Raw genomic sequence first — 27,348 nt, 5'->3', positions numbered from 1 at the left:
CTGGCACAGGCGCCATGGTGACCTCTTTGCCACTTAGTGGCGAATGGCGGGTATTGGTGTCGGAGTTTGGGGCACCCTGATGCAGATGTTCCGGCGGTCGCTCTGCGCTCACGCTGCAGGCATCGTGGGCCCGTCCGGGTCAGGCGCCAACTTAATTTTATTTCTTTTATTTTTGCTCGCAGGTGCTCATCGCCCAGGAGAAGATGGCCACCAACTCCGTGTACTGTGTTCGCCAAGAAGGAGTCTCGCTTTGCCTTCTCAGCCGAGTGCCGCTCCTGCCTGGAGAACTCGTCGCGGCCGGTCAGCACGATATGGGTCAGCATGCTGGCCCGCGGTGGACAGGTGCGCAACAATTGGGAGGAAGCACTGCGCGCAGCCCAACGTTCACTCAACGTTGGCTTAACGTTGGGGCGACGGTTCGCTCGGTGTTGGGGTAATGTTGGGACAACAGGTTCCACGTTTACTCGGTGGGCACCACCATCACCCTCCCCCTGCCTGTGCGACACAATCCTAGTTAACGTGCAACAATTGGACCAATGTAAGGCCAACGTCGGCCCAACGTTGGCCCAACGGTTCCATGTTTACTAGATGGACCGCCCCCCCCCCACCACCCCGACGGGACGTGCGGTTTAGCACCAAACACGACTGACACGAAGACAGCAGCGCTCGGGAGTGCGGTTGTTGCTCTTTGGATGGAAACTTGCGTTGTGTTCCAACTTTCCCCATTATGCGGGAGCTCTGCTCGGAATTCCCTCGCGCGATGGGATGGTGGGGGAGGGGGAGGGCTCCGTAGTTACCGGAGAACGCACGAGACGCACGGGGGGGGGGGTGTAGTGCCGCTGTCGTGACGCGGAGCTGTGTGGATGCACGCAGGGCGTGCGGAAAAGCACCATCGGCCAACGCATCGTCGGCACGCTGCCCTACATCCGCCAAGAGGTGCCCATCATGGTGGTGTTCAGGGGCCTGGGGTTCGTGTCCGACCGCGACATCCTCGAGCACATCATCTACGACTTTGACGACCCCGAGATGATGGAGATGGTGAGCGACCCGTGCAGTTGGTGCAAATGAAACCGTTGTGCCCGTGGCACCGCACCACCAGTTGGGCGATAGGGCAGCAGATGGGGGGCAGTAAGAGGAGGTGTTCGAGGGAAGGGATGCAGGGACAAAAGTTCCCGAGAGCAGCGGTTACCAACCTGTGGTCCACGGACCCCTGATGTTGCACGAGGCTACTATAGGGGGGGTTCCGCGGAAAATAAAATAATCACATCCTCACCAAGGAAATGCACAATTTCAAATAACTATTAGAAGCATGCGGTGGTCCGCAAAATGTTGGACGTTGAAAAGCGGTCCACACACTCGAACAAGTTGGGAACCGCTGCCCTACAGCAGTGGTTCTCAACCTAGGGTACGCGGACCCCTGGGGGCACGTGACAATATCAGAAGGGGTTTATAAATGTGTGAAATTATATCGTACATGAGAGTCATTAGTGAATACTATTGTATGAAGCTGCCAAAATAATATAGCGACGATACATTTTGTATCCATATGGCAGGGGTGGGGAAACTTTTTTTCTGCCAGGAGCCATTTGGATATTTATAACATCATTCGCAGGCCATACTAAATTATCAACTTAAAAATTAGCCCGTTATATTTGGTCAAACATTGAATTAACACACCACTAATGTGATGGCTGGAACTGCTTCTATTTGGCGAGGCGTGTGATGTTAGCTGGTATTGATGATGTTGCTACTCGCAACTGCTTTTCCAGGTTTGCTCCGAGATTTATTGAATTTAGAGTCCCGCCTGCGGTTGCCTTGGCAGGGCCACACCAAATGATTTTGCGGGCCTTATACGGCCCGCCGGCCGTAAGTTCCTCACTCATGCCATATGGTAACCTAGAACGGTATAAACTACCTTTCTAAAACTCATTGATCTTAAATAAAGTGGTTTCCAAGAGTAACCAACGAGCACAAACACATTTCATCACGCTTGTAGTTACGAGCTAGTTAGGATACCTCACAAAATGGACAATTGGTTAAAATATTGATGTTCATTATTCATATTCTGGAGCTGTTTATGCACGTGGGAGAAAGCTGGAGCGATCTTGACTTAAAACTTTCGTGACTGAAGGAATGTATTTTCTTTGCGTCTTTCGGTAAAGTCACGTAGATAGGTTCAAAGAAAACAACAAAAAATACTTTTGATCGCAACACAAGCGGTCGTCATCAGGAAGAGGGGGTTAGCTTCTAAAGGCAAACTGTCTATAAAGGTTTGAAATGGGCGTAGCCCAAATGTCAGCAGCCAATGTTAATGTAAGTGGTGGGCAGCGACTGTGACAGTGGTGGGTTTTCCACCAATCAAAGGTCTGCCAGGTAAAAAATTGCATATTAATGTAAGATCGTTGAGCGGCCTCCACGGCGAGCAAGATAAGGTGGCCATGTTAATGTGAGATATTAAGATGTTGATGGAAGATCGCAGTTTGCCTTTAGAAGCTAACGCCTTTTCCTGATAATGACCGCTTGTGTTGCGATCGAAACTTCGTAGTTTTCTTTTTCTTTGAACCTGTCTACGTAACTTTACTGAAAGACCCAAAGATTATAAAAACTGGAGTGCCCAAAGTATACCTGCGCGTGCGAGGAGGGGAAGCAACACTTTATCCCCATATCGAAGGGACAGACGAGATGTAAGTGCTGGAACGTGAGACTTTCCTCATCTCGGTGGTGTTTCATTCTTCACCTGAGGACGGCTGCTTGTGTTGTGGCCGAAACGTCGTGAGAATTATTTTATTATGTTTTATTTTTATTATTTTATTACTTCCCTTCTACGTGACTTTACCGAAAGAACCAAGAAGATTTCCTCATCTCATCGGGGGGTTTCTCTCGCACGAGACCTCGGGGTCTCCGAGTCTACAAAGCTTGTCTTAAACCTTACCGTCACACTTACGTTCACTCAGCTCGCAGCTAATTCAACAAAAGGCTATCATTGTTGATTTTATTACTCCATCATTCATTAGCATTCAGCCAATGAGAGGCACTTTGTAAATATGATTATTGTTATTGTTGTTGATCGTCGTCATCATCGCCGCCTCCGATGATACCCCCCCCCCCTCCCGCTTGCTTCACACAAAAGCTGAAGCCCTCCTTGGACGAGGCGTTCGTGATCCAGGAACAGAGCGTGGCACTCAACTTCATCGGCTCCCGCGGGGCCAAGCCAGGGTGTCACTAAGGAGAAGCGCATCAAGTACGCGCGTGACATCCTGCAGAAAGAGATGCTGCCCCATGTGGGCGTCAGCGACTTCTGCGAGACCAAGAAGGCGTACTTCCTCGGGTCAGCGACTCTTGTTATCGTTATAATAAAAGTGATGTCAACTTGTATGCTGCCACCGCCACCAGACAGACCCCGCATTATCGCGCTGTCGGAGAGGGAGGATGACTCGGAGGCGCGAGAAGGGGCCACAATCGGTTCAATCCTCTGGTAGATCACGTGATTTCCGTGTGGTCACCCTGACTCCCTCCCTCTCGTCTCCCGGCCACCGCCCCCTATGAGAACAGACACTCCCAGTGGCAGCTGCCCCTGTGCGGTACAAAGTGGCTCAGCACATGGCATGCAAAGTGGGCTTTCATCTCCCAGGAGGGGGCGATGTTGTTGTTGGTTTTCCCAGTTAAGTCACTTGTGAAAGTTTTTTCACATTGGAGTAATTTTCCATAATAGAGGTGTTTTGGTTTAGATCGCGTAAATATATAAATGTGTCGTTAAAACCCGCCACCACCCGACACAGCCAACTAGTAAGGTTTGTCACGTAAACAGAACATGCAATTCGTCACTAGTACAGCACACCGGTGTGTTGGAGAGCCAAGCCACAACATTTACAATCTGAGTACGACGTTTCGCCAGTAATTACAACAGTAATTACAACTTTTCCGAGACCAAGGTTCTCTGCAAACCTCCCGGCTACCATCAAAGGTTTGTACACGAAGCCATACAAATATACAAACACAGACATAATTTCAACCGTGATGAGGGGTACAAACTTAGTAATCATTGGAAAGATGTTATCAACCACGCAAAAAAGACTTAATTACACTTTTTTTGGACCATCTTTTCTGACAGGCACTATCTTACTTTACTTTACCGAGTGTTAACATCCCCAGTGTTTAACAGTACTCTCTTCATTGTTTAGCCAGCATTGGTTTAAACATGGGCATTTTCGTTTTCTTTCTTCTATCATGTGTATCAGGCCTCCCCCCCTCTCTAATGCGTTGGCGTTGTGCAACACCAACAGCGTCCACGCCGACGCGCATTCTTTTGGCCCCCCCCTCCCCCTCCCGATGCGTTCCATTAATTGGCTACCACATTCTGATGAGCCCCCCCCTCTCCTCCCCCTCAACTTGCCTTTTTAAGGGATTACATCTTGAATAATTGCCTCACTTGATGCAGCTAATCCGGCTGTGACGGTCCCACCTGATGACGGAGACTTGTGTTGCCTCCGAAACGTCGTGATTTTTGTTTTATTTTATTTTTATTAATTTTGATGTTTTACCTACGTGACTTTACCGAAAAAAAACCTAAGGATTACAACCAGCTTCATCAGCCGACAGCCAGATAAAATCTTGGTACCACCCAGTGGTAGCCATCCCTGTGTGACCGCTCTTGTTACTCGGTCTGCACTCCGTGTGTCCGTGTGCAGTAGTTACATGTGGGGAGTAGTGGTGTTGTGGTTAGCGCCCCGTGCTACGAACCCAGCGAGTCGAGTTCAAGTCCCACTCATGACCAATAACAGTGGCGAGTATCTGAACCGGTCCTAAGCCTCCTCAACTGGACAGCTGTGAAAAAGAGCGTCTGAATAGAATTCTGAATAGAATTCAGACGCTGAATAGAATTCAGACGCTGTGGAATGGAATTCAAACGCTGTCTTCCCGACAGACCTGTTCTTCACCTGAGGACGGCTGCTTGCGTTGTGGCCGAAACGTCGTGAGAATTATTTTAGTATGTTTTCTTTTTATTATTTTATTATTTCCCTTCTACGTGACTTTACCGAAAGAACCAAGAAGATGAATCCCTGCAGTCACGAAAGCTTTAAATGTGGAGACCTAGTCGGCTTGGGCGCGGTGTTAACCACCCACCCAATCGTGTGCCGTGCCGGCCTTTTGGCACGTGCTACTCGCCGATCGCACCTGCCCCGAGGGTCTGTTGAAGGCTATACGGGGAGAAGGGGACCTTTGTCTTTGTCTCCGCGCAGGTACATGGTGCACCGCCTGCTGCTCGCCGCGCTGGGCCGGCGGGAGCTGGACGACCGCGATCACTATGGCAACAAGCGGCTTGACCTGGCCGGGCCGCTGCTCGCGTTCCTCTTCCTCGGGTAGAGCGGCGCAAGGGGCCCGTCCATAAATGACGTCACGCACCTAGGGGGCGGGGGTCAGACATTTGTGACGATGTGTGACGAGTGGGGGGGGGTTAGAAATGTGACGTCACATCAAAATGTGCAACTTTAAATAAATATAAACACGTTCTACTTAATTAAATAGACTTTTTTTTATAAATGTTTTCTCCTACAACATCAGAGTGCAGCGGCACATTAAATACGCACTACAATGACAATAGTTTAAAGCGATTTGAAGCATGTTTTATTTGGGGGGGAGGGGCAGAGCTTTGTGACGTCATATTTGAGGGGGGGGGGGCTGACTTTTTGCGACGCCGTGTGACGAGGGGGGGGGGGGGGTCAAAATCGTCCCAAATCGCGTGACGTCATTTATGGACGGCCCCCAATGTTTACAAGAAACTCTGCCCGGAGATCGACGACTCCACCTACGAACCCCAAATCGTCGCGCAGCGTTTGTGCTGCGTGTGTATGTGTGTGTGTGCGTGCTTGTTATGTACGTATGCATGTTGAACTTCCTTTGCACCGTACATTGTCGACCGTGCTAATCGGAGATGCTGGGGGAGCGGTAGTGCAGCAGTTTGCGCGACGGGAGTTTGATTCCCGCTCACGGTCAACACCGGTGATGATTATCTGAATCAGTCCTGGGCCTCCCCCAGATCGACTCGGCCTAAAATGAGTTCCTGGTGCAGTGTGTAAACATCACCACTTGGGAGACAAAGGTGGCTGGGCGTGGTGCTGGCCACCCACCAACAAGCCTTGATAAGTGCTCGGTATCAGCACTTGCCCCAACAGTCTGTTAAGGCTATACGGGGATCTCTCTTTGTATTTGTGCGCACCTTAGGCTGTTTAAAACTCTGGGGAAAGAGGTCCGAATATATGCTCAGAAGTTTATCGATCGAGGCAAGGACTTCAACCTCGAACTTGCCATCAAGACTCGGATCATCACGGACGGACTCAAGTACTCGCTGGCGACAGGAAACTGGGGAGACCAGAAGAAAGCTCACCAGGCTCGTGCGGGCGTCTCCCAGGTGCCGGCATTGACAAATTGAGCCGCAAAAACCTTCGCCACTTAACTATGTCACTATTTTTTCTTTACCGGATAAGGCTCACTTAACTATATACGACGTGGCTATCAAAATGATAGCTAAACAAAGTGTCTTATGCAGGCATTTATAGCAGCCAAATACTCTAAATGCATGTTGATTCTAAATGTGGAGGGAAAAACTAGAGGAGCCAGAGAAAAATCCACTCGACCACGGGGAGAACATGCAGACTCCAAATATACAGCAGATGGGAGGTCGGGATCGAACCCACGACCTCCTGCAAAGCAGGCGAGGTCATTAACATCTCGCCACCGTGGCACCTACTTTTTTCCACTGGCACAAACCAAACCGCGCCGGGGCCGCGCGAGCCAACCCTGGCGCGGCTCACGTTGTTTTTCCACTGAAAAAGGAGCCGAGCCGTGCCGTTGACAATGCACAACAAGTTGAGAGGAGCACGTAGGCGGCGCGGCAATGCTTCGTCCTCATGTCGTGCCGATTCACGTCTTACACGCGAGATCAACGCGTTATCATTACCCAGCTCCCCCTGGCCTTGCTTGGCCCCGAGCCGGCGTATCGGAGTTTTGATTTTCCGGCTCTGCATGGCAGCAGACGGTGGAAAAGTCACACGTGCCATGACGGCGCCACTCCAGTGCGAGTGTGGTGAAGGAGGCACCCCAGGCCCCCGGTTCAGACACCGCTCGCCACTGATGTTAGCCGTGTCCGCAATGTTGAACTCGGGTCTCTGGCTTCGTAGAGCAGTGGTGAGCCACCGCCATCCACTTAAACACACAAATCAAACGGCGATTGCCATTCACGACTGGAATAATGAAGTCCTCAGTTTTTAATGTGACCGCGGTGCGTCCGGCGTCGATTGACCAGGTGCTCAACCGGCTCACGTACGCCTCCACGCTGTCTCACCTGCGGCGCCTCAACTCTCCGTGCGACCGCGGCAGCAAGCTGGCCAAACCGCGGCAGCTCCACAACACCCTGTGGGGAATGATTTGTCCTGCCGAGACTCCCGAGGTTCGTGTGCCTGTATGCGCATGCGTGTATCCACACGTGTGTGTGTGTGTCTTAGTCAAACCATGGCACCTAGGTCTGTCCCGTGACACTTCACGTAGTCTCAAAGTACACATAGCCTACTCTTAGGTTTTTTCGGTAAAGTCACGTAGGTACAAAATAACTAATAAAAGATAAATAATAAAAATAATAGAAGAAATAATAGAAATAAAATAATAATAGTTTCTACTATGTTTATTACTTATTTATTATTATTTATTTTTTACCTACGTGACTTTACCGAAAAAACCTAAGAGCATGAATCCTTGCAGTCACGAAAGCTTCAAATCTAGAATTACACATATCCTGGCTCACGCGCAGTGGTGACATCACCGCAAATTAGCGGCGAATGACGGCTGTTGTTGTTGTGGGGAGTGGTAGTGTAGTGGTTAGTGCGCTGCGCTATGAACCCGACAACCCGAGTTTGATTCCCACTTACGGCCACCAACGCCAGTGACGATTACCTGAAACAGTCCTCGGCCTCCCCTAGGTCGACTCAGCCTCAAAGAACAGGAGAGTGAGAGACACGTGGTGCATATGCCATTCATCTCGGTGAACTCATAGCACCTGGGTCACCTTTGGCTTCTGTGGAGGAGACTCGTGAAGGACGCTACTGGTCAGTTGGAGGCAGTCCCTCTCCAGCAGCAACGGAGGACGGAGGAGCGACGCTCACAACAACGATCGGAGTGCCGGGCAGCTAAAACGCAGAGAGGTGGCCTAGGGGGAGCACAGGTGGTGCATCTGCCAGTCATCCCAGTCAGCCAACCCATGGCACCTGCTGGGTCTGTTCCGTGACCTACCAGTAGCGAGCCTTCGACACCTCCACGTTATGACCAAAACGTGCACCTAGCCTGGTACAGGCACTGCGGGGACACCGCCACCACTTAGTGGCGAATGGCAGTATATACGTTCTCTGATCTGGCACTGATGAGACAAGGCCATACAGAAGGCTCTCTCTGGTGGTAGGTCAGTTTCAAAGACAATGCAATATATTATAATCACAGCATGTTTTGCCACGAGAACGTGTGGTTCATGCAGACTCGATTCCTTGAAATAGGTCTCTAGTTAGTGTTTGGACACCTGCTTTATTGCCAGAAAGGGTAAATACTTATTATTATTATTTTAATAAGTCACTGTTGGGGTGGAGAGGAGCCCAGCCAGCCAGGAAACTGGAGGCGTAGATTATTTATAACCGTGAAGTTCGTATGTATTTATGTAAAACCTATTTTGCACCGTACGTAACCAAACGTGCTAATTGTTATGTTGAGTTTATCCTTCCCCCGTACCTCCGATTATCACGGTTGGCTACGTACGGTGCTAAAACAGTCCAATGTACATGCATAGTAGTTTGGTGGTTATGACGATGAAGTGGTCCTGTGGGGTTGTGTGTGGTGCGCGCAGGGCCATGCCGTGGGGCTCGTGAAGAACCTGGCCCTCATGGCCTACATCTCGGTGGGCTCCCAGCCCTCCCCCATCCTCGAGTTCCTGGAGGAGTGGAGCATGGAGAACCTCGAGGAGATCTCCCCGTCGGCCATCGCAGAGTGAGTCGTGCGCCCCCCCCCCCCAGCTCCCCATCACGGTTGCTCAGCATCAGGCCCCAAAGGCCCGCAATGATAAGTGGCCAGCAAGAGGCAGCTCTCTCAAAGTGACGGCGAGGGTGAGAAAGACTGGGCCAGAGCATGGTCTTTTGGTTCTCTGTGCATCTGTTTACCTATCTGATTGTGTGCAATTCTGTTTATGTGTTTTTGTCTCTGTCTTGCTGTTTGTGTGTCTGCCTATGTACACTATACGTGTGTATGTATGTGTCTTTGTCTACCTGTATATATTTGTGTCTTTCTGTGTCTGTGTATCTGCATATTTACACTATATGTCTGTGCCTGACTGTATGTATATTTGTGTGTGTCTGCCTGCCTCTGTGTATGTTTTTGTGGGGAGTAGTGTAGTGGTTAGTGCACTGCGCTACGAACCCGGTGATCCGAGTTCGATTCCTGCTCAAGACCACCAATATCAGAGTAGATTATCTGAACCGGCCCTGGGCCTCCTCTAGGTCGACTCAGCCTCAAATGAGTACCCAGCGCAAAGTGGAAACGTCAGCAATGGGGAGACGAAGGCGGCCAGGCGTGGTGCTGGCCACCCACCCCCGCGTGTGTCGTACCAGCCTTCATAGGTGCTCGCTAACAGCACTTGCCCGACCAGTCTGTGAAGGCTACACGGGGGATCTTTGTCTCTTGTTGTGCCTGTCTGGTAGCACGCAACACCACCTATTGTGGATTGAGTGAACGTCTAAAACTTGTAGCGGTATTTACATTTTTGAGGCGTGTAAATATATCTCGCGTTCACGATGCCGATTGCATTCATTGATCGTGTGATGAAATATGGACATGCAATTTGACATTGCGATTGCAGTGCAACCAAGATCTTTGTAAACGGATGCTGGGTCGGAATACACAAGGACCCCGAGCAGCTCATGACGACGCTGAGAAAGCTACGCCGCCAAATGGACATCATCGTGTCGGAGGTGAGATCATTTGGTATGGGTGCGTGCGGGGCACAGGGTAGTGAACATGTATGGACGTGTATGTTGTACATATATATCTATGGTACCTTTGTTCCAGGATCAAACATTACGAAAAATCAGAATAGGTTTGACCCTTTCTGGCAATGAAACAAGTGTTCATTTGTTCAAGCACCAAATGGATACTTTTTGCAAGGCATAAAGTCTGCATTAACCGCACATACTTGTGAAAAAGCATGCAAACAAATATGCTCTGGTAATACATGTGTTGTGTGTCTAACTAACTACATGGAGACGATTTCTGGAGGCAACGAAGGGGTACGGCTCCTTCAACCTGATAGCCTAAGGGAGGTACAGCCTCCCTTCTAGTGTGTCCTACACACACCCGGCTACTCTACACCCAGGTCCCTTGCCACAGCCGCTAAGGGAGGCGAGACCGACCCGACCCTGCCAGGGTACATGTCCCACCACTGGTCCGCTTCAACCCGGCTCTGACCAGAGCCTCGGTTGAGGGTCCCAGGGTGCTGGTCCAGTCTTCAGGTCTTGGATGTCTTCAGGCTTGAGTTGGTTCAGAGGGCCGGCTTTTTATCCCCAGGTCAGGGCTTACTCCTCCCTAATGACCCCCCCTCCAGAACCTTCTGGAAGGTCTTAAAAGGCATTAAATCCTAAAGGGTCTTAAAATCGGTGGGCGGTCTCTACCCTCCCCCAGCCCTTGGGGGGTCTAGGGTGTCAACCTCCACCCAATGGGGGTTTTACCCCGTGACCGTGGTGGTAGGTAAAGCGACTTACAGCGCCTTGTTATGGCGCAACATCTGCATTGATGTATGTATATGTATGTAAGTTGAATTTCTTTCGCACTGCACGTAGCCAACCGTGCTCATCGGAGGTGCAGGGGAAGGACAACAAACTAAACACAAAAATCAGTTCTAACAAAATTAGTTTCCAATCTAGATTAGTTAAAAGTGCATAGCTCCAGTGGCTTCCTAATATTGGAAGGAAAATCGTTTCAGACGGCTGCAGAAGCGCATCTGAAAGTACGCGATGCAGTGACCTTCTTTGTTCGATGGCCAGACAAAAGCCGCTGCTGCAAGGATGAGTTCGAGTGATGTTTTATACTCCTTGACCAGATCAGCAAGGTATTGTGGTTCATTTGTACCCGATTGTTAAACGTGGTGTGGATCGCTCTCCAACAACAACACCGCTGCCGCTAGTACTGCTGCAGCAGTGATGAGTGGGCGCGTTTGTTTATCACGTGATGGTAAGTTAGGGTTAGACGGGGAAATACTTGACAACCTGACTCATTGCAAGTGGTTTTCACGTAATTCATTGTTGTTGGTCAAAGAAAGAAGTTGGAACCGCCATGGTTACGGCACCCTGGGTGGTCCAGATAATTGAAATCAACTATCTACTATTTTTTACTTTACCAGTTAAGGCCCACTGAGCGAGATAGGTCTTTTCAGGAGGGAACTGGCCACAAATGATAGCTCAACGAGTGGCTTATCATCATGTGGACATGTATAGCAGTAGCCAAATACTCTAAAAGGGTGTTGATTCTAAATGTAAAGGGAAAAACCAGAGGAATCAGAGAAAAATCCACACGCCCACGGGAAGGGTCAGGATCGAACCCACCAACCTTCGTTATACCAGGCGAGGGAATTAACATCTCGTCACCAGGCTCGTCAACTATTGGTTCTGATGGAGTTGAGATATCTTCTGAGAAACTTTTAAGAGGTCACGGTGGCTGTTACCCGATTGGCTGGAATGTGTACCAAGTACACATGCATACCTTTTTCAAGACGACTTGCTCTCCTGGGAAGAGTAGGCCAAATCCCCTTCCAGTCGGAGGCCTTTCCGCAGGCAGTGGCCGCGAGCAAACGATTGCGTGGCTGCCCTCTTCAGTTACCACATGGATCAAACTCCACCCCAGGTGTCCATGGTGCGCGACATCCGGGAGCGGGAGATCCGTATCCACACGGACGCCGGCCGCATCTGCCGCCCGCTGCTCATCGTGGAGAAGCAGCGGCTGCTTCTCAAGCGCAGGCACATCGAGCAGCTCAAGGAGCGCGAGTACAATGGATACAGGTGCCTGTCTCTCACCTTGCCCACCTCTCACGGACGGATGCACGCGCCCGCACACGCGCCCGCAGTGTCGTAACAACGGCGGGGTTGGGGTGGGGTGGGGCTGGGTGGGGTGGGCTGGGCCCAATATTGGACCAAGTTTATTTAGTTTAACCCGGTGAGATGTTAACTGCTTCGCCTGGTATACAGGAAGTTGTGGGTTCGATCCAAACCGTGACGCCTGTATATTTGGAGTTTGCGTGTCCTCCACGTGGATTTTTCTCCGGGTTCTCCGGTTTTTGCCTCCACATTTAAAATCAAAATGTTTTTAGAGTATCTTTCTATTAATTTCCACGTGATGAGCCAATTCGTTGAGCTATCATTTGTGGCCAGGTCGCTTCTGAAAAAGAGCGATATAGCTCGGTGGGCCTTATCTATTAAAATAAAAATAGATTAGTTTAGTTTTAAAGAACTCAAGGGACCAAGAGTGACCTGGGGTATTCGTCTGCCAGCAGGGGCTGATGATTGATATTTGTGTCATGCCTAATTGAGTAATCTGCTGGGTTGATTGACTCAGCTCTTGTAGCAGTGGTGATTACCAAGTAAACGTGTCAACGTTGTGCCAACGTTGACACGTGCTTTGAAACCATTGGACCAACGTTGACGGGATGGATTCTGGCTCCTGGTGAATTTGGCGTAGAGTGCTGGCACGTGTGGTCTCAGCTGGCAGGAGCTGGTGGCGAGCGGCGTGGTGGAGTACATCGACACGCTGGAGGAGGAGAGCGCCATGATCGCCATGAGCCCCGACGACCTGCAGGAGCGCGGAGTGGCCTACTGCTGCACCTACACGCACTGCGAGGTGCACCCGGCCATGATCCTGGGCGTGTGCGCCTCCATCATCCCCTTTCCCGACCACAACCAGGTACCCGGCCGCAACCGCACCTCACTACCCGGTCACAACCACAACCAGATACCCAGCCACAACCACACATCACCACTCAACCACAACCAAATACCCAGTCACAACCACACATCACCACTCAGCCACAACCACAACCAGATACCCAGCCACAACCACACATCGCCACTCAGCCACAACCACAACCAAATACTCAGCCACAACCACACATCGCCACTCAGCCACAACCACAACCAGATACCCAGCCACAACCACACATCACCACTCAGCCACAACCACAACCAGATATTACTCTTTGGTTCTTTCGGTAAAGTCACGTATAAAAATAAAATAATAAATTAAATAATAGCATACGACGTTTCGATTGCAACACAAGCAATCATCATCAGGTACAAAATAAATAGCAACAAAAATCTAACCAGAAAACTATAGACAGACATATAAGCAGACAGATATCACAAAGATTCATAGAGAGAGAACACACATCGGCACACAGAGAGAGAACGTCTCTGTGACGAGGCCTTAAATAGAGAGAGGGGGTGGGGGCGGAGAGAGGGAGGGGTTAGAGAAAAATTAGCATGTCAATGAGTAGGACGACGCGTCGTAAACTACGCAAGCTTGAAAATTAGGAGAGCGGGAGAGAGACACACTAAATTAAATAACCTAGCAAAATATCGAAATGTAATGTAATGCAACACAGAGAGTCGGTCAACACACAATTAACGCATAGCCTGGTTGATTACGCATTTCAAAGATTGCTAAGTTAGAAGTTAAGTGTGAAATTTGAAAGACACAAACACGAAGATCGATACACAGGCAGAGAGAGAGAACAAAAAACCCAGAGAGAGAGAAAAAGATAAACTTAAAACTTCCCCGTAGAAGTGGTTCAATCTTAATTTGGAGCTTTCGTGACTGCAGGAAACCAAAGAGTAATTCCTGCAGTCACGAAAGCTCCAAATTAAGACACAACCAGACACTCAGCCACAACCACACATCACCACTCAGCCACAACCACAACCAGATACCCGGCCGCCACCGCACATCACAATCGCTAAGGTGGAATCTTTCACAAAATTAAGCGCAGAACCAAATTGAATGTGACTGTGTGTGCAGTCATTTGAGAACGCGGTTGTTTAATTGTGGTTGTGTGGCTGAAACCCCAGTTCTGAAGCCAGGATCTCAGCCCTCTGACCACTGAGCCAGCTGCCAACGCTTAAAGGAGGCAGCGTTACACTCCACGCCCCTCCGGCAAAGCTCTCTCTGTGTCACAACACAGAATTCCAGCGTAAGCATTTCAAGCGGTGCCCTCATCGCATTGTCTGCCGACGGTGGCTTCTTCTGTGTGTAATATATGTTGAAATTCTTTCGCACCGTACGGAGCCAACCGTGCTAATGGGAAGTGCGTGGGATAGACAACAAACTAAGCACAAAAACAACCGGAGAGTATAAACACAAAAATTAGCACGGTTGGCTACGTACGGTACAAAATAAGTTCAACAACAGTACATAGTAGTTTGCTGGTTATGACCAGTGACGTACTGGGACTAAAAATCAGCCCAGGCATTTGTAAAGATACCGGCCCAAATTCTGACATTCGCCGCTTCAGTTCCTCCCCGTTTCCTCCTTGACTGCCCCTCTGCTCCTCCGTGCAGTCCCCGAGGAACACGTACCAGTCAGCCATGGGCAAGCAGGCGATGGGCGTGTACATCACCAACTACCACGTGCGCATGGACACGCTGGCACACGTGCTCTACTACCCGCAGAAGCCACTCGTCACCACGCGCTCCATGGAGTACCTGAGGTTCCGAGAGCTGCCCGCGGGTATGGCCGTGACGCCCGACCACCGCGGGCCACCGGTGGCCTGTTAGTGCGGCCCCTGACGTGCGGCCGCCCTGATAACACACGAATGTGAAGACAACCCCATCACCGTGCCTGTCGAACCCAACTGTTTCAAATGTGTGGCGGCCCACCTCGCTGATGTCTTATCGGTGAAAGCGCCCCCCCCCCCCCGAAAATGAGTGACGGACACTGCCCTAGTGCCTCTCCGTGTCGGTGGCATGTGCGGTGCCTCCGTGCTAGGGGTCGGGGAAAGAGGAGGACGGAGATTTGTCGCAGAATTTCCAATTGATCCCGGAAGAAGAATTCCGTAAATTGAGAGTAGCATGGCTTCGTTTTGGAATGATCCAAAAATAAAACCGTGGACACATGGGAAGTGATGTCACTATCGCGATGCCACGTCCAGTGCTATTCCCCCACCAGAAGTGCTGTCGCGTGGCATCATCGGACGCTGCCGCTATTGTTGGCACAAATGCGTTTTATTTAAAAAGCATGAAAGGCAAATGATGAGAAAAAAAATTAAAACCCCAAAAACTGTCGTTAACGACACGCGTCTGGACACGACGCATCGTCTTCGTGATTTGACACATTTGTCAGTGGGGAGAAATCCTCGCGCATTTACACCAAAAAATGAGACATTCGCTAACAATCTCGTAAATCGCAGGCCCTGAAACTCCACCACGTCACGGAACGGCTCACACCCGTCAAATCTTTACTCACCACCGATGTGAGCCGTAGCGGAGAATCGGCCGGGTTCACCGGGCTACCAGGTTAACCGGGTCGCCTGGTTCACTGTGCAACGTGCACCTCTCAAACCCCAGGGCCAATAAAATGTCTCACCGCTCACGTTGATCCCATGCTGCCGCTATCGCTGCTGATGTTGCTATCTCTGCTACTGCTATCACTGCTGATACTGTCACTGCTACTGCTATCGCTGCTGCTGCTATCGCTGCTGCTATCACTCCTGCTGCTATCGCTGCTGCTACTATCGTCGCTACTGCTGCTGTTGCTGCTGTTGCACCCCCCTCCCCTCCCCCAGGCATCAACTCCATCGTGGCGATCGCCTCCTACACGGGCTACAATCAGGAAGACTCCATCATCATGAACCGCTCAGCCGTGGAAAGGGGATACTTCCGGTAAGAACAGCAGCAGCATATTTTTATAATTGGCAAGATGCATGCTGTAACCGATCTCCCTTATGCGTGAGGCTGTGCACACGGTTTTGGTTACGTGCATCTAGACCCTGATGCAGCCTCTTCCTCCTCTCTATCCTCATCTCTCCTGACCATGTGCCCCCGTTTCTCCATTCCTTTCCCACCCTTTACCTCTCATTTCTCATTCTTTCTTTTTTCCAATCCATTACATCCCGTGGTGTGTAGCCGCAGTTGACAAATTGCGAGTACCGAAAAAACATTTCTGCACAATACCGGATGTCGATACAAATCAATTTCTGCCACCTGGATACAGGTGCCAAGTCCCAGACTGCCCGGGTCAAACCCGGACACGTGGCAATCCGAGTGAGTGACCAGGTTTGTAGAACTTTATGCACACCAGCGTGTCACTTTGATTGGACGAGAAAAACTCTCTCTTCTGGTCTGACGTCGCAGGTCCGTGTTTTATCGCTCGTACACGGACCAGGAGTCGAAGAGGAGCTACGACCAGGAGGAGGTGTTTGAGAAGCCCACGAGGGAGACCTGCCAGGGTCAGTACAAACCGTGCACTCCGTGTGCTCCATGTGCACTTGTCATGTAAGGTTGGGGCTACCTCATAGACCAGCGTGGCCGGGACAGTCCCGGTATCAGAACGACTGTTCTACTATCCTCAAGTATTTTTTAAATTCAAAATGTTCTGGTCTCTTGCTCGGCTACCCTGGACACCTTCGCCAATTAGTTGTTGCATCTGAAGAGATGTTCCAGGTGATATATTGTAAAATGTAAAAAAAAGAATGCATTATGACACAGACAAGGGCCAGCTTGGCAGTGGAATAGACGCAGCCCATGGGGCCAACGTCAGAAAGATCCAGGTGCCGGTCCACTCCCTGTGTGGCTGGGGCTAGTGGCTTAGTGGGCGTGGCTATACAAGAGTGGGTGGGGCTACCTGAGTATTGTGAGGGGCTGGCCGAGCGTTAACGTGGCGAGCGTTGACGTGTGGATGTGACGGGGGCGGTCGCAAGGGATGCGCCACGCGATCTACGACAAGCTGGATGACGATGGGCTCGTCTCGCCGGGCGTGCGCGTCTCTGGCGACGACGTCATCATTGGCAAGACGGCGTCGCTGCCGGTCACGGACGATGAACTGGACTCGGTGGCGACGCGCTTCGTGAAGCGCGACACCAGCACCTTCCTGCGCAGCAGCGAGACCGGCATCGTGGACCAGGTGATGGTGACCCTCAACCAGGATGGGTACAAGTTCACCAAGATTCGGGTGAGAGTGTGGCATGCGCACGCCCCGAAGCCTCGAGGCACGCGCTTTCGTTTACAGGTGTTTGAACAGAAAAGTTGGCGGAGCGTATTCCGGAAGACGTGTTTTAGACATTCTAAGAATCATGTTCTGGAAGACGGCTCTGCATAGCAGTACTGTATTTTCCGGATTATAAAGCAACCCTGTATTTCAAAATAACACCAAGGTCTTGGGTGCCCCTTACTTTCTGGAGCATCTTATAATTCAGAAATGTGGTAGATTACATCTTGCATGCACACGCCAAGCTGCACTCATTTCACATAAAGGGTTTGACACAAATGAACTACAATACCTTTGCCTGATCTCGTCAAAGAGTATAAACCATCACTCGAACTTATCCTTGCAGCAGCGGCTTTTGGCTGGCCATCGAACAAAGAAGGTCACTGCATCGCGTACTTTCAGATGCGCTTCTGCAGCCATCTGGAACGCTTTTTCTTCCAATATTAGGAAGCCACTGGAAATATGAACTTTAAAATCATGTAGATTGAAAATGTATTGTGTTTAGTTTGTTGTCCTTTCCCTGCACCTCCGATTAGCACGGTTGGCTACGTACGGTGTAAAAGAAGTTCAACATATATACATGTACATGTATGTTTACCCAGTGCCCCACATGCACCTATACCGAGCGTTCTACGTGCCTCTCAAGTTCAACATACATACAAGGAACCGCGCAAGTAAACGTGGAACGTTGGTCCAACATTGGCGTGTTTACTGAGCCTTTACATCCCTCTTAAATACCTTCCTAGTGAAGCACATGATCACATATGATGTGTGATCATGTTTTTTTTATTCCAGGTGAGAACTCAATAAGAAACGAGGATGAGTCTCATTTGTAAGAGTGAATTGGGGCTTTAGGCTGCCAGTAGGGGATGATGATTGCTGCTGTGTGTGATTTCAATTGAGTAATCTGTAATTTTCGAGTTTTACAAATGTGGACCCTGACACCGGCACACAATGGCCTACTCTTGCGAATTACGTCAGATGGATCTTTAACGTCCACTGTGAAGAAGATGGTGCAGATTATAATCTGTGTAAATAACCAGCTCAAGCCTCCTCTCGTAAACCATGTGACTTCCGTGAGGCCACCCCCACTCTGAATCCCTCCCCACTCCCTGCCACCGCCCCCTGTGAGAACAGACTGCCGCTCCTCTTCTGTGCAGCTCACTTCTGCTCGCCTTTTTCTCTATTCTCCCTCTCTTTCCTCCCTTCTCATCGTTATCACCACCCTCTCATCCCCGACACCTCGGCACCGTCATTCCTTCCCCTCCTCTTCCCTTTCCTGTTGCTCATCTTGAGCCGTGGCCTCCTCTTCGACCGTCTTGGGGACCTCCCTCCCGGCATCGGTTCCCTTCCCTTTCTCTCTATCCTTGCTTTACTATACTAAACTATTAAACATTTTTTTGTTATTTTACCAGATAAGGCCCTCTGAGCTATGTAGCTCTTTTTCAGAAGCGACTTGGCCACAAATGATAGCTTAATGAAATTGCTTATAATGTGAAAATAAAACTCTAAACGCATGTTTCTAAATGTGGAGGGAAAAACCGGAGAACCCGGAGAAAAAACCACACAACCACGAGGAGAACATGCAAACTCCACATATACAGGCGTCAGTATCGGGATCGAACCCACGACCTCCTATGTACCAGGTGAGGTAATTAACATCTCGCCACTACACTCTACCCCCCTTTCTGTGGTGGTGCCGTGGGCACAAAGTATAATTCGAAACTGCAAACCTCTGCGACGAGTGGCAAAGGAGCCGCCTCCGGGCCGTGTCACCACCCGATCGACGCGAGGGTACAAGTTGTGGCAACTCTGTCACCCCCCGCTGACCCCCCACCGCCCTCTCCCCTTCTTCACACATTCCCCGCAGGTTCGCTCGGTGCGCATCCCTCAGATCGGAGACAAGTTTGCGAGTCGGCACGGGCAGAAGGGAACCTGCGGCATCCAATACCGTCAGGAGGTGTGTGGGGGGGGGGCCCTCTTCTCTACTTTACAAAACATCCCCTCCCCTCCCCGCCTGCACCTCCCTTGTGTTTCATAGAAAAAGTTGAGGGGTTCGTCTTATAATCCGGTAGGTGTACATGTGTGTGTGCGTTGTGCGTGTGACCAGATTTGTGGGGAGTGGAAGTATAGCGGTTAGCATGCCGTGCTACGAAACTGGTGTGCCGAGTTTGATTTCCGCTCATAGCCACCATCAGATACGATTATCTGAACCGGTCTTGGGCCTTCCCTAGGTCGACTCGGCCTTAAACAAGTACCCGGTGCGATGTGTAAACATCACCACTAGGAAGCCAAAGGCGACCCGGCATGGTGTTGGCCACCCACCCCCTCGTGTACCGTGCCAGTCAGTCTTCATAGGTGCTTGCTAACAGCACTTGCCCCAACAGTGGTACTGCCTATACGGGGGATATTTGTCCAACTTTATTCCCACCGGGCACCGGGGTACGTGTGGAAGCGGCCTTGTAACTCGTCCCCCTCTCCGATCTCGCGTTCTCTGATTGAAGCCTTTGTCTGCAGCCACCTGGTCCCTAGACTGGGACCCTGCTGGGGCTAGGAGAGGGTTCGAGTCAGGGAGAAAGCGAATGGCTGGCTGGTTGGCTTGTTGGTCAGGGGTAGTAGCTGACTGGATGGCTGGATGGTTAGGGCTAGTGCTAGTGGTTGGCTGGATGGCTAGTTGGTTAAGAGTAGGGCTAGTGGCTGGCTAGTCGGTCAGGGGTCGTCTCCCCTAGTCACAAGTCGCTTGCCCCCCCTCATCGTTGCATTGCGTGGCCCCTCCTAAGCGTTGTGGACGCGCTCCTTTACCTGCTGCCCACTGTGCGGTGATGATTCAGGGAGTGCAGGGTTTACCGCTTGCAGGTCATCGCCGCTTGGGGTACTGGTGCTGACCATTTTAGATTTCGTGGAGCAGAGATCGGCCTCGGTTGCTGGTGCCGTCGCAATTCCTGTGAACGGCGGTCGAAATATCGGCAATAGAGCCCGCGATGTTTCGTCGCGCGGCAGCCCACGAGGACTTGTGTCGTTTGCCCACTGCAGGAAGCTCCGCGCAACAGGAATGGGAACCGTTGCGAGGAGTACCGCTATTCCCGTGTGGTGGTCTGGGAAGTGCCGGTTTGGTGTACTGGCATATCCCGGCACCACCTGTAAGCGATGTCCTCTCCGAATGAGTGGCTGTGGTGACGGCTGAAGTCGTCATTGTTGTTCTCGTCGTTGTTATTGCTGTCGTTGTTATTGTTTTCATCGAGACAGTAGGAGCAGTGACCTCTATTACAGAGTGAATGCCGTGATCGCGCCGAGGGGGTTCTGCTGGCCGTGTGCGTGTGCAGGACATGCCCTTCACCTGTGAAGGACTATCTCCGGACATCATCATTAATCCCCACGCCATCCCTTCCAGAATGACCATCGGGCACATGATCGAGTGCATCCAGGGGAAGGTGGGCAACGAAGCATGCACACCAAGCCTGGCTCTGTGATCCGCTTGCTGTTGTTAACCCTTTCCTGTTCCGATGACGTACGTGTACATCATCGGTTTTGATTCCGTTTCGATGACGTACGTCATGAAAACGAAACCATAAGAAAAACTCAACTGAAATAAATGTATCGGTACCGAAGCTCCCACAAGGCCATGTGGCAGGGGCCTATTGCAGTTTGGCGCCAGCTATCGTAGAGTGCGGTCGTGTCACTTCAATTCACTGCGGTGAGTACAACGTCTTTAAAAACAACGGCGCGACACCTCTCTAAATAAAATGAATGCTTAGCCACTTGCACGTTCCGAGATTGAGCGGGGAACGGGACACCACTCGCCCTCAGAACGGGTTAAGTTTATGATGATATTCGGCAGACGCTTCTCGGGCTTTGCTTTAGAATATTGAGATGTGAAACAACGTTAAAAGACGGCTGTGTTACTCGTGGCAGTATACGTCCAGTTTAGTGGAATGTCTAAGTTTAGCACTTTTCCTGACATCACACATTATGCAAATTATCTGAAAGTCCAAAAAAAGATCCGAATCTAGAAATATTAAAAGCCCACGATTCAAATGTTTAATCGCAAAATTATCTCACGTAGATGGAGGTCCATGGAGATTAGGAGAATGATCTTTTCCACGAAAGATGAAACCCAGACATATCGCTCAGCATTTGTTCAACAATCAGAGCTGTATAACATCCTGCCATCCAGAGACCGGTACCAAGATCTCGATACTAATTACTTCCTGCCACCCACACACAGATGCCAAATCTGGACAGGTGGCAACCCTAATGGGTGGGTGAGTGGGTTGCTGAGTAGTGAAGAAAATTAACGAGTGAATGGTTCTTTTGGTAAAGTCACGTAGATAGAAAAATATATAAAAGAAAATACATTTCGGTCGCAACACACACGAAAGATCGTGTTTTCTTTTATTATTTTTTCTATCTACGTCGATTTTACTGAAAGAACCACAGACTATGGATTACTGCAGTCACGAAAGCTTCAAATCAAGGCTGAGTGTAGGGGCGTCACCTTTTCCACAAACCAAACCCTAGGTCTCTCAGATCTGTTCAGTACAATGTAATAAGGTTCATTACAGTACCAGCTCCAGATTTCAGTTTAAATCTATTGTCACCTGAACACAAGATGCCTATTCCTGGACAGGTGGTAATGCATGTGAGTGGGTGGGTGAGTGAATGAGTTACTGAGTGACTTGCAAAATGAATGAGTGAATGAATGAGTGAGTTGGTGAGTGGGAGACTGAGTGACTGAGTGGGTGAGAGAGAGAGGTAGGATCACCACTATTTCTACTGGAGACCAAACCCAAACAAATGGCTCAATCAGCATAAGTCCATTATCAACACTGTGCAGTTTACTACAATACAGTTCAACACAGCAATATGGGTACCAAGTCTCGGTACAGGTATCTCCTCGATTACGAAAGGGATGCGATCGTTAAAAAACACATAGAAAACAACATTTCGTGAATCGGAACGATTTACCCTACTCCTAACCGAAACATGTTCATCTATATCACTTATCACAACGTAAAAATCATAACATAAACATTGAAATGATTTTAAAATAATTAATTTTAAGCAAAAATGAACCTTTTCCGGGAGCTCGCCAAAAGATATGTTGCATGTTGGAATGCCTGGCAAGGCGATGTGGAGTCGGTTCCTGTGGCACCGCAGGGAGACCATGACGCTGTCGTGGATGGATGGCGACGGAGCCATCCTGGGTGCTGCTTGTTGTTTGATGATCTCGTGGCGGGTGGTCTGTGAAATTTCGTTCACGTGGAAATTCAATTCAATTTATCTAAAACTGTCCATAATCTGTCAATTGCGTGAACGCGAAATCCCATAAATGGAACCAGAGCCGGCCCAGCCACTAAGCGACCCTTGCAATTGCAAAGGGCCCCGTGGCCAGCAGAGGGCCCCCTAGAGTCACTGCTAGCTAGTGGGTGAAAAAAATCATACATCAAAGGGGCCTCCAACCAAATTTTGCTTAGGGCCCCCAAAGGTCTAGGGCCGGTTCTGAATGGAACATTCGTAAATCGACGGATGCCATTATAAACGATTCCCGGACGCCAGGTGGCAACCCTACACCAGCAATTCTAATCCTTGTTTAGCTACTGAATTTAAGTTTCAACCGAGTACCCCCTTGCCTGACCCAACATGGTTCTGAGAAACAAATGTATGAATATTTTAACCAATTGCCCATTTTGTGTGGTATGCTAATGTCTCGGTCTCACGGTGCGCTGCGTTGCACCGCTATCCGAGTAGTTAACCTCACATTCAATAAACCTTCAGTCAGGGTGAACATCCAACTCCAACGTATTTAATGAATGAAACGAAGTAAAACTGATGGAAAAACACAGCACAAAATACAGCATCTGTTAATAATTGCAATATCAATACAATGAATGAACACTGCAGCATCATAACATTGTTTTAGATAATATGAATCTCAACAATAGATGGACCAGGCACCTACATTAGCTATACAAGATAATAATCTGTGTTAAATAAGGTCACTTTTGTGTAATCACCATACTGCAGCATGAATGTATCTTGCTGCATATAACACTGAACTGTGGATGAGATACTTCTTCATCCTTGGTCTCAAGAACGCATTAAAGTTACATGGGGACAAGTCTGGCTCGACTTATGCAACTACAAATAACATTCACAATAATGCAAGTGGCAGGCTTCGTTGTTAACTAGGCCCCATATTAATCATAGCAATTTAACAGCATTATAAAGGCATTTACAGCATTATAATGGCCAGTCCTAATATTATAATAGCATTCCCAGTATTATATAAACAATTACGAACTTACAGACAATGCTTCTTAAAGTCCCGCAATGAACAGATGCACCCGTCTTCACTGAGACGCTAATTGTGCCTCCATTTTGTACTCTGTGTAATGGCTGACACCCCTGCCTGGCCTCAGTGACTGAGAGACCCTTAACTCGTAACTTCCTGGTCACGTGACCAAACTCAATACCGTCATATCAGGAAGTTCCTGCGTAAACACACCTCCATATCTGCCGTGGGGCGGAACACCTAACTAGCTAGGCACTGCGAACTAATAAAAACAAAATCAACAGACGCCCTGCATGCGTGAAGTCATTTGTTCATGCTCGCTGATTACTCTTGGAAACCACATTTATGATCAGCGAGTTTAGAACGGTCTTTTATATCGTAATAGTTTACCATTGGGATTTAAATTATATCGTAGTTTTTATATTAGCAGATTCATTAATGATTATTTACCAATGACTCTCACGTATGATGTCACATTTATAAATCACCTCACATACCCCCATGTGAGAACCCCTGCCCTCGGACGGCGGCATGGTCCCTGAACTGGCGGCGTGTCGCTCCCCACCGCCGTGGGGCTGTGGGCACGAGCATCGCCCCTGACGCCAGTCTTTGGCCGCGTGCCGCGGGGGATTGTGACCTGTCCCATCCAGGTGTCGGCGAACAAGGGCGAGATCGGGGACTGCGACGCCCTTCAATGACACGGTGAACGTGCAGAAGGTATCCAACCTCCTGCAGGAGTACGGCTACCATCTCCGCGGCAACGAGGTAGGCCACGTTGCGCTCGCACGCGCCGCATGGGCCCCCCGTGTCAACGTGGGGTGGCTAGATGTTAACTACCTCGCCTGGTATTCAGGAGATCGTGGGTTCGATCCTGACCTTGACGCCTGCTGTTTATTAGGTGTTTGCATGTTCTCCCCGTGGTCATGTGGATTTTTCTCCCGGGTCCTCCGGTTTTTTCCTCCATATTTAGAAACATGTGTGTAGAGTATTTGGCTGCTATCAATTTCCATATTCTTTGGGTCTTTCGATAAAGTCGTGATCGTCATCCTGATGATGATTGCTTGCGTGGTGATCAAAACATCGTAGTTTTTTGTTGTAATATTTTAAATCTTCTTTGAACCTATCTACGTGACTTTACCGAAAGACCCAAAGAATATGAATTCCTGCAGTCACGAAAGCTTTAAGTCAAGATATAAATTTCCCGCTCATGGTCAACTTCAGTGACAATTATCTGAACCGGTCATGGGCCTCTTGACTCTGCCTCAAATGAGTGCCTGATGCGGTGTGTAAACATCAGCACTCGGGAGATAAAGGCGGCCGGGCTTGATGCTGGCTACCCACCCCCTAGTATGCCGTGTCGGCCTTCACAGCTGCCCGGTAACAGCACTTTCCCCAACAGTGTGTTAAGGCTATACAGGGAATCTTTGTTGTGTTGGTGTTCAGGTTTAGTACCATGGCCTTGTTGTTTGTGCCATTGTGCAGGTCTTGTACAATGGCTTCACAGGCCGTAAGATCACCTCTCAGATCTTCATCGGCCCCACCTACTACCAGCGCCTCAAGCACATGGTGGACGACAAGATCCACTCACGTGCCCGGGGCCCCGTGCAGATCCTCGTGCGACAGCCCATGGAGGGGAGGTCTCGGTGCGTACATGCAAACTGTCAACCCGCCCGCCCGTCCGTCCATCAGTCCATCCGTCAGTTCATTCTTTCGTCCAGCACTAGGCGCCACAAGCGTTGAGTTGGCAACAGTCCCGACCGCTGGCCCCTTCTACCCTCCGAAGAAAGGGACATGGCCCAAAACGTTATCCCGTCATAACGTGTCTGTTACAAGGCAGTGTTAACCATCGTCACTATCTACTTAAAAAATCATCACGCACACTCCGGTCATCCTCGCAGCAGCGGCTTTTGGCTAACCATTAAACAAAAACAGTCATCGCATCACACGCTTTCGGATACGCTTCTGCAGCCGTCTGGAATGCTCTTCCTTCCGATATTAGGAAGCCACTGGAGCTATGTACTTTTAAATCTATATTGAAGACCCATTTCTTTAAAACTTTTGTGTTTAGTTTGTTGTCCTTCCCCCGCACCTCCGATTATATATTTCGGTTGGCTACGTACAGTGCGAAAGAAGTTCAACGTACACACACATACATACCGTACGCAGCCAACTGCGCCAATCGGAGGCCTCGCATTTCACATCCGCGCAGGGACGGAGGCCTGAGGTTCGGCGAGATGGAGCGAGACTGCCAGATCGCGCACGGCGCCGCCCAGTTCCTGCAGGAACGGCTGTTCGAGGTCTCCGACCCCTACCAGGTGCACGTGTGCAACCTGTGCGGCCTCATGGCCATCGCCAACACGCGCACGCACACCTACGAGTGCCGCGCCTGCCGCAACAAGACCCAGGTGAGCGCCGCCACCGGCTACTCGTGTCGCCATCCTGGCTCCCAAATCAATCTCTCATTTCCCCCTCTCAATCCCTCACTCCCAACTCAATCTGGCATCTCCCCTTTTTAAATCCCTCACTCCCAACTCAATCTCAATAACTATAGACATGCACACGTGTGTTACCGCGACAGCTGTCCATCGGATTCCACCTACACTTCCTTTTGACGAATGTGTTTGAGTTTTGTTGGTGGTTTTTTACACGATAATCGAGTTTAACACGTAGGCTTTCGCGACCAATGTTATTCATAATCAACGTTTTTGGGTTTAGATCGCGTTATTTATAAATGTGTCGTAACCCTTCACCACCCGACACGGCCAATCAGTAAAAATGTGTCACGTTGACAAAGACAAATAGTTCACTGCTAATCGAGTCCACGCGTACGTGCACGATGTGTCTCCCGTCTCATCCCGCTGCCTCCTCGGGGCTCCCCCGATGTGCAGATGTCACTGGTGCGCCTGCCCTATGCCTGCAAGCTGCTCTTCCAGGAGCTGCTGTCCATGAGCATTGCACCACGGATGATGGTCACCTGACTTCGCTCACTCCCTCGACAAACACCACACGCGTACAGCCACCCCGCAGCGCTGGGCGTAAGAGAACGTCTAAATAGCACGGTTGGCTACATATGTTGCGAACGAAGTCCAACATGCCTACACACGTACACACATACGAAGCAAAAAATGAGCAGCCCAAGTAGCTCAAGGGGCATTCTGGGATTCACTAAAATATTAAATATGGGTGCATAACATACCGATTCAAATTCCAATCCTAATAAACACGAGCCAAGTAATGTAAAACAATTAATTCAGTCGTAATATGTCTTGATTATTGAAGGGTGTGTATGTCACTGTATAGCTACTACTAGTGTAACTATTCAAATACCAATTAAAAATAATTCTCACCAGGCCCCCACGGCGTAAACACGTGCCTGTCTCCAACTCGCATCGTCCACTCTGCCTCTCTACAGGCCTCTCTGTGTATGTATCATGAAGGATTATTGCCCAAGATGTTACCTATTTTCTAAATTTGTCTTCTTTTAAGGCCACACTGAGTCGTTATTGACGAGCGTGTCGACTGTCTTGTTATTTGTGCTTGTGCACCACTGCCGACGCAGCAGCATCACTAAATAAAATGTTTCATCTTTAAACCAGAGAGGGTTGTTTACACGTATGTGTGTGTGTGGGGGGAGAGGTACGATAGTGGTTAGCATGCTCCACTACGAACCCGGTGACCCGAGTTCAATTCCCGCTCACGGAGAGACTCACCACTGTAGGAATATGGAATTTCCACCTACTGGCTCAGCAGGGCTGTACATGGGAATGAGCATCAATGCCTCGATG

General features: G+C 49.7%; 1 pseudogene; it reads left to right on the top strand.

Moving 5' to 3' along the window:
- Nucleotides 1–27,123, top strand: part of LOC133353791 (DNA-directed RNA polymerase II subunit RPB2-like) — a 39,332-nt pseudogene extending 12,209 nt beyond the window's left edge.
- Nucleotides 27,124–27,348: the final 225 nt, after the last annotated feature.

The sequence above is a fragment of the Lethenteron reissneri genome, chromosome 45 (genome assembly GCF_015708825.2).
Source record: "Lethenteron reissneri isolate LAM-NWPU_2019-01 chromosome 45, ASM1570882v1, whole genome shotgun sequence".
In the NCBI taxonomy this organism is placed as follows: Eukaryota; Metazoa; Chordata; class Hyperoartia; order Petromyzontiformes; family Petromyzontidae; genus Lethenteron; species Lethenteron reissneri.
Note: the sequence above shows the minus strand (reverse complement) of the source record. Positions and strands in the feature narration are given on the sequence as shown.